This window comes from Hemicordylus capensis, chromosome 4, assembly GCF_027244095.1.
Source record: "Hemicordylus capensis ecotype Gifberg chromosome 4, rHemCap1.1.pri, whole genome shotgun sequence".
Lineage (NCBI taxonomy): Eukaryota > Metazoa > Chordata > Lepidosauria > Squamata > Cordylidae > Hemicordylus > Hemicordylus capensis.
The window spans coordinates 180,908,137-180,916,792 of record NC_069660.1 but is presented as its reverse complement, the minus strand read 5'-3'; positions in this window follow the sequence as shown (position 1 = coordinate 180,916,792).

The following is an 8,656-nucleotide window of genomic DNA, read 5'->3' as shown; positions in this document are numbered from 1 at the left end:
TTCCTCCCACTAAACCAGCCCAGTGGTTTAAGCAGGTGTGTCTTGGTGCCTTGCCAGGTTTGTGGGAGGCTTGGCCTACCAGGCCCACCAGTGCTGCACAATGCATTGCACAGTACTTGGAGGAGCCTGTGGAGGAAGACCCCGAGATGGACCATGCGCAGTTCTGGGCAACCGACTGCCAAATCTGGACGGACCTAGTGGTGGTTGCTGAGCACCTCCTCTCCTGCTCATCAACCAACGTCCAGAGTGATCGGGTGTTTTCATGTGCTGGCGATGTGGTAACACCTGCTCAGTCCCAGTTGGACTCTGGCTTGGTCAAGCAGTTGGTTTTCCTAACGTCCCCCTGCTGAGCTACCCCGAGTTGGATGTTGAGCTGGGCGTGTGACTGGCCCATGTTTTACCCATGGTGCCGATCACCTGCCCAGCAACAGATTCTGCTCATCCCTATCCTCCCTGCTTCCTTCTCCAGCCATGCCAAATCGCAGCATGCCCACTAGTGCTGTGACATAACTGGACACACCCACCCACTGGCATAACCCAATGCTGAACAAGCCCCTTGTCCCACCTGACCACAGCACTCGGGGGGCCGTGGGCACACACACAAACACTATGCGGTTGTGCCAGTGTGGCACTGTGTATATTTGTAAATGTGTTGATTTGTAAATATGTAGATTTTTAAGTATGTAAATTTTTGAATGTTTACATAGGTTACTGGGCGGAAGGCAGCAACGGGGACTGTAAAAATGTAGATTTGTAAAAATTTCAAACCGTAAAGGTGTAAATATGTGCTGGTGTAGAAGTGCTGTGTGTGTAGGTTTTTGTTGTGTAGGTGTCAGTAGAGGTTTCTTTTGTGTAGATAGTGTTTTGGAAGCTTTGGTTTGTGCAGATAATTGGTGTGTAAATGGCTGTATAAATTGATTTATATATACTTGCATATATGTATTTGTGATATTTGTTTATTTAGGCCCCCGTCTCTTTCTCCTCTTCAGTCTAGCACACACCAAACATGCATGCACCGGCAATGATGAGTAAGCAGTCTTTTGCCACACCACGCCATGTGTGTCCTTCACTGGACCTGCCTCTGAGCCAGACTTTCGTCTCCTTTTAATTTATTTAGGGCCCCTTCTCTTTCCCCTCTTCTGTCTAGTGCACACATGCACACACAAACATGCATTCATGTCAACGATGACTATGTGGTCTGGTGCCACCACGCGCCATCTGGGATCTGTGTGGCCTCCAGCAAAGATGTTGTGGACCTGCCACTTTGAGGCACTTTCCCCCACAAGTAAAGTGCATGCATGAAGAGAAGAACAGAAAACCAAGGTGAGTTACTTTAAGTTCTTCTTCAATGTGGTGTGTTTTTCCCTTGCCCCCTTTCTTTGCAGTTTGCATGCCGGGTTGGTTTTACTGGCTTGCACCATCTTGCTCGGTCTTGTTTGTGTGTGGCTGTTGTAGTATGTGGTGTTTGGTTTCCTTGGTTTTGCTGTTGTGCAGGCACAGCAGCAGGTTGGTCTCTGTGGTGGTTTTTTCTTGTTTGTTTGTTTGTTTGTTTGTTTATCAAATAAACCAGAAATTAAAACCTAAAGTTTTCAGCTTGGTGTCTTTTTAGTTGTGTCACTTCCGGTTAGTATTACAGCCTGCTAGGGGCACAAAACCAGGGTAGATGGTAGGCACCCATGGGTGCCAACTGCCAACCAAGCCCCAAAGCAATAGGGCACTCCTGTGATTTTAAGTGATTTAAAAAAAAAAGATTTTTGCATTTTTTGCATTTCTCCCATAGGGGACGTGAGGATTTGAGGTGCCCATTCTTCCCCTTGGGGGTTCCTGGTCACCCCAAAGTGGGTTTGGGGGCATGGCAGGTTGTGCCCCAACTCCCCCCAGGGAGCCCTAAGTCGGTGGGGTTTATGCCCCCCCCCCCCGATTTTTTTAGTTTCTGGCCTCTTACTACTACTTCTGATATTTATATACTGCTCTTCAACAAAATTCTCAAAATGGTTTACATGGGGTGGGGGAAAACAATCTATGAGGAATGTTGCCTGTCTTCCACTCCACAAAGCACCAGCAGTCTGTCTATCTATCTATCTATTGAATTTGTAGACCACCCCAAACTTGCATCTCTGGGCAGTTTACAACAACAGTTTTTGTATATGTTTTTAACTTGCTTTATGCTATTGTTAACTGCGCAGAGACAAAAGTTTGGGGCAGTGCACAAATTTAATATATAAATAATAATAAATAACATAAAACAAATTATGACCAAAACAGAAACCGTAAAACAATTTAAAACCACAATCCAGTTAAAAAGCTTGAGTTAAGAAAATAAGTTTTTATAGACTTTTTAAAAGTTGTCAGAGATGGGGAGGCTCTTATTTCAGCAGGGGGAGCACCTTCCAATGTCTCGGGACAGCAACAGAGAAGTCCCGTCCCTGTGGAGCTACCAGATGAGCTGGTGGCAACTGCAGACAAACCTCTCCAGATGATCTCAATGAGCGATGGGGCCCGCGGTGAAGAAGATGTTCTCTTCACAGCAATGCATATCCTTTGTTCAGCACATTCCCTCAGGTTCAGACTTTGCTGTTCAAAGCCTCCCTCCCTGGCCAGCTGCAAAACCTGGCACCTACCTACCTGTAAGCTGGGGAGCAAAGTTCTCACAGAATCAAAGCATTCAAGCAAAGCAGAAATGTGAAAAGGATGTCACCTTCTAGGACATATCAGCCTGCACTTTGGGAGACCAAGTCCTCTCAGAATGGGCTACCAATTCCTCCACACATCCAAGTAAAGCATTTCCTGCTTTATGTGGCACTTCTGCATGAAATGGAGGTGGTATCAAGGCCTAACAGACATCTACCATAAACTCTAAGGTCTACTATACCTAAAAGTTTCATCCTATTCTGATTTATAATACTGTAGACACTTCAGTGATTTGCCATTATTTCCTATGGGCTATTATATCATATGGGAAGATGAATCAACCTAATAACAATGCATCGATTGATTTGCTCTGGGCTCTGGTACAATAATTGGACTAATAATTGTAGTCCAAAAATTGCATTGGAATTGGAACAGATCCAATAATATCATCCGTGCACAGCTCTAGTGCACATCCCTACAGCACAAATCACTGTGCTTAAAATTTAAAAAGAAAAAAAAAGGAAAGGGACAGCTGTTTGACCTGTGTTCAGAAGATTGCTACAATTACTATGAGATATAAAAAAGTAACTACATCAAATGCTCTTCAGATACACTTGTGGGTTTTTTCCTCAGTTTATTTTTGAATATAGCTAAGAAAGGAATTTTTAGTTTTGCTGTCAGTCTTGCTCTCCTGCTAATGACATTTCCCATTCCCACAATGTAACTGAGCCTCTGCCTGTTGAATATCTCATACTCCAAGTTAAATGCTGTGAATCAGAGGCGTAACTATAGGGGGGGCAGGGGGGGCACGTGCCCCGGGCGCCATCTTTTCTGGTCACATGGGGGGCGCCGCCATGACCAATTTTTTTTTAATTTTTTAAAATTTTTTGTTAATACAAATGTTTCCTGCTCCGTGCAGCAGCGCTGCAGCAGTCAAGGGAGCGCGTCGGTGCCTCCTTCCCCACGAGCGGTCCCTTCCGTGCCACCTGTGCCCCCCCATTGCTTTGCTAGCACCTGGCGGCCAGTCAGTGGCCTGGCTTGGCAGCGGCGGTGGGCGCTTGTGAGGAAAAACCTAAGTATAATGTAGTATGTTGGGGGGGGCGACCGGGGTGGGTGGGGGCAGGGGGGGCGCCATTTCAGTGCTTGCCCCGGGCGCCATTTTCCCTAGTTACGCCTCTGCTGTGAATCTATCGTAATCTCAGAGCCCCTATATCCCAAGATGTCTTAAGCCACAGGCAAGACCTGCTCTGACCCTCCCACAAGTCCATGAGATCCCACACTGAAAGAAACATTCTTTATTGTCCTTGAGCAACTCAGTTACGAGTACTTTCCTCTCCTTCTTCTGGAGTACCAATAAATATTTTTCAGCTGCATGGTCAGTGGTTACAAATCAAGCAAGGCACAAAAAGTGGTTCTCCCTTGCTCTTCATTTGTGTAGCTGCATCCACTTCCCAGCCTGCTTTGCATGTTATCAGCATAGCCCACAACTTATGTGGTTCATATTCTAACTACTTCTCTCTAGCTCAATTGATCTCAGCAGGACTGAGCTGGCTTTAATGAAGAATACAAGCACTTGAACTTCACCAGCCTGTACATCTTTTCATAATCTATGGTTTGTGGGATTTTTTCCCTTCACACTTTTACATTGGTTACACAGGGAGAGAGAGATAGGAGATCCCAATACATTGGTCTAGCAGTCAGGATTTCATCAAAGCCAGAATGAATCTATCACATCTCCTCTGAGAGTCACAATCCATTCTGGAACATGTCCAGCACACTGCCCACAGATGTTTGGATTGAGAAGTTCCTGGTTCAAACTACGTTTGAACAACAAATTCACTCAAGGCTGGGCCATGAGCCACTTACACTAAAATATTGCTATTTGTGGAATGGTTTGTAAGTAAATAATGGTTTACTAAGAGTGAATCAAATGTGCCAGTCATTTCACGCAAGCAGAAGCAGGGTTCTCAGCCATGTAGTCTTATTTTCCTTCATTCTTCCCTCTTCCTCATTCCCCATCCACTCCAGTGCCTCTCTAACTCTCTCTTCCCTTCCTCTGTGTGTCCTGGATCTCTAGGCTGACCTCATCTACTGTGTCTATAGTTCTGGAATTCCACATAACCACTCGTATTGCTTGTATTAGTAGTAAATAGTTGTGCTGGCCTGCAGCTCACTATTCTATCCCTCACCACCCCACCTTCTCCAATCTGGGGACAATGATATTAGCCTACCACTGCTTGGAGTGGAGAGGAGCGGGGGAGGCTTCATGAAACCCAGAAGTCCAATCCCATCCAGTTTTAACAACCGTAGCTAAGGATGGCATCACAAATGGTAAGAGTACCAGGGCCCCCATAATTCAAGCATGATGGCCTGCCTTACAGGATTGTTGTGTAAGGCTTACTGAGACCGTCTCAAAAGCTTTGAACATCCTGAAGCAATGGTAAGGATCATTACTGGAGTCCCTGTGCATGTGCATTTCCCTTAGAACTGAACAATTATGCTCAGTCTCCAAGGTCCTAAGCAAGGCTTTCAGAGGCTGTGGCTTCCAAGCAGGCTTAATCCTCAACTGTTCTTCATAATAATGCTGCCCCAGATCACAAACTCTGAGCAAGAATCTGTCTTAACTGGTGCAAATTCTATATGAGTCCCTATAAGTGCAATTGTTTCCCTGCAGTCCTTGTCATAACGTTGCATGATGAAGCATATTACAAATGCATTGAAATCATTCAATCTCACCTCCTACAAATAAATAGCTTGTTTTAGAGCAACTCTGTTGAAACCAATGAGGCCTTTGCGAAGTAAAATGATTTTGGGGTTGCTTTGCAACATACGGTAACTCAACATTAGAATAATATTTTTCTTTCACAGAGCTCATTTCAAGTTTTCAAAGTGTTTCCTATGCCTTGCTATCACCGCTGCCATCTTTTTAACTGCCCTGTAAGACAGACCAGAACTATTATCCTCAAAACAACAAAGAGGACACTAAGGCAGAGAGGCGGGGCAGCAGGGGGGGGAGGATGGGTTTGCTCAAGGCTACCTAGGAAACTTGTAGCTGAGCTAAGAGTTGAACAGGAGAACCCCGTGTTCATAAATTACACTTACGCTACAATCCTATGCATATTTTTCTAGTATACAATAATATTGATCAATCTGATAAATTTCTCAAACCATGTGGATGTTGGAGCTTTTCCTAAGTTTTGATTTGGTCATCAAAAATATGTAAGAAACTTCCTAGTATGGCTTTTTGCATTAAATGTCTACTTTTATCAACATTACTATTTCATTCTGTGAGATAACTGTCTTTACAAAGAGCATGCTTGTCTAGGTGAAAGAGATCTCATTGCAATTTGGAAGAAACTCCAGAACCATGAAAGGGCCTCCAAGCTGGAGAGGGAACCCTAATTCTCTAGATAGTAGTAAGAGAGCTGCTGGGCACTAATCCACTTAAAGATAAGCCCTACAGATTCCAGCCAAAGAGTTAGGCAGCTAGGGTACGCTAAAGCTGGAATACTCCTCTATACAAAAAGTCCCTGCACCTCAAAAGCTAGCATGTCAAGGAGAATTCAACTAAACCTCTTCTTGCTGACATGCTACTGTTCTACGTGCAAGGAATTTATTTTGTATGGAGGAACATGAGACCCTCTAAACTTTAGCCTGAAGTGGGACAGCCCAGACACAGATTTGCTACCTTCTGGACAACTAGGCCCAAATCAAGTCTCTAAATGTCCTCAATGAACAGTAGAACAACTCCGAAGAACCTTCCCCACCCCCCAGGTGTGGAGTGTTGGAAGCTGACTAAATTCACCTTGTAAAACCCTGACTTAATCATGTAAACTTCTATGTAAGCAAAAGAGGAAGGAACTTCAAAAGGGTCAGCAAAGCCCCTCGGGATTCTGTGCGGAGACGCCAGCAGAGAGAGAGAGATCCTAATCGGGCTGCAGCAATGGGGGGGGGGCTATATTTGTCCAAGGAGCTGGGACAGGCCAACAGTTCCAAGGCAGAGAGAGTAGCTTGATTCAGTCTGCATCCCCCTCAGAGAGTATTGGCTTTTGCCAGGCTCCAGGCCTGGCTGTAACGCCAGGGGAGCCTAGCTCAGCCCCAAACCCTGGAGAAAGAGAGAGAGAGAAAGAAAGAGAGACAGAGAGAAAATGAAGTACAGGAGTAATTTGAGATAATGACTTTCTAACAGGCTTGGGCAGACCTTGGACACAAGCGAGAGATGTTATCACCCAACCCCAGCATTCCTCTTCAGAAGCAGGGGTAGGGTTTTCTCCCCCTCCCCCCCTGCCTCCACCCCTCCCTCCTTGCTTCTCTCCAGCTAACATTAACATTCCAGCCAGGGCTGCTAAACAGAATCTTAATTAGTGCTGATACTCTTGTGCAAGGGGTTTTCTTAACTAATGGTTGCTGTCAGGGCTTCCCCCCCCACACCTTTTCCATTTCCTCCTTTCTCCCCCTCCCCGCCCTCTCTGCTTTGGGTTCTTTGGGGGATATCGTGTTCTGCTGCAAAGCATGACTGAAATGTAATGTGCATGCAGAAAACTGGGAGGGGGGGAGAGGGGGAACCTGAAAATCTGGAGTCACAAGCAGACTCTTCTTGGCTTATTTAAAGGGGAGGCTGAAGCATTGCTGGAAGTGGGCTGTGGAGGAGTTCTCGCCAAGAAAAGCTTCTTCATCAACAGGCTGATTCCGGCACCTTTTTAAAACAGCAATAGAAAAGCGGGCCCTGTTTAAAAACAATCCATGGGGATCCTTCCTTTTCCTTTGGATTGACAAGCACTCCCCGCTTCTTCCCCTCAGATGGTGCACACTCTGTCTTGCACTTTCCCTAGTCTAATTTGCTCAGTAGGTTGTTCCCTTCCCACTATGCCACAGGATTATTTGAAGTAGTGATTGGTGACCCTGGCGGAGTGCGAGCCGGCGAATATCAACCCTGCCTTAGGATGCAGCGTCATTGCATTGAGTGGGGCAGATTTCCAAAGAATACACATTCTTCAGCTCATGACTTGCCAATAAGCTCCTTGTATGCCTTGGGGGGTGGGGTGGGGGCTCGTTTCTAGGGAAGGCTGTGATCCTATGCCACTTCTCTGCGTTGATCGGAGAAACTGCATGTTCCTTCAGCGTGTGTTCAAGATCGGTTGGATTTAAAACCGTTTCATACTGGCTGGTAAACCTATTATAACCCTAAAGGTATATTAGCTATACTAGTTAAACTACTGTGGCTCCCCCGTCCACTCTAAAAAAAAAAAAAAACCAAAATCCTGAAAATCATGGTGAGGCTGCTGAGCGTCGTCCCCCCCCCCGCCGCCCCACACCCAGTTCTCAGCGAGAGACAAGGACTCTTAAAGCACTTCTTTCATACTATTAAAGTCTGCGGTAGAAATAGGCCCCACGGATTCCAATAGCCCTGGCGCAGTGGCAGCATGGGAGGGGGCATAGAAGGGGCTAAGTGCATTTCTGGGTGAGCGAGCTGTGCCCCACATATTAGATTTCTGAAATAGAAATGGGGGCATGTGGGGGGAGCAAACTACCTGTCTGTAGTGGTGATCCGCCCCAGCCATTCTTGTGTTGCCAGGAGGGCATCGTGGGTTTAGACCATTGCAGCTTTTGCAGAACGGCCTATGGGACATTTTATTTTGCAGATCGAGACTGAAATACACACTCCCAACCTGCCAAAACAGCGCAAGTGGACCAGATCCATTGTGAAGTGCTGTGTTTTTTGACAACCCTAAAACGATAGACTCGGGTTTCTTGAGGAACATTCAGGACAGAAACAAACGGCTCTTTGTCTTTGCCGCCACTCTGATTCTGGAATCTGGTCGATTAGATATTGATCATCAATAGCGACTTATCCAAACACAACTTCTCAGAGCGACTTTTGGAGAAAATGGCGTGTGTTTGGGTTCGTTTGTAAATGAATATTATGATGAAATTCACCTGGATGACTGCCTATAAAAATACTTTATTTTATTTTTAAGCTTTTTTTTTCCCCTGGAAGGCGGGGAGGGAGTCTGGGAGACGAACC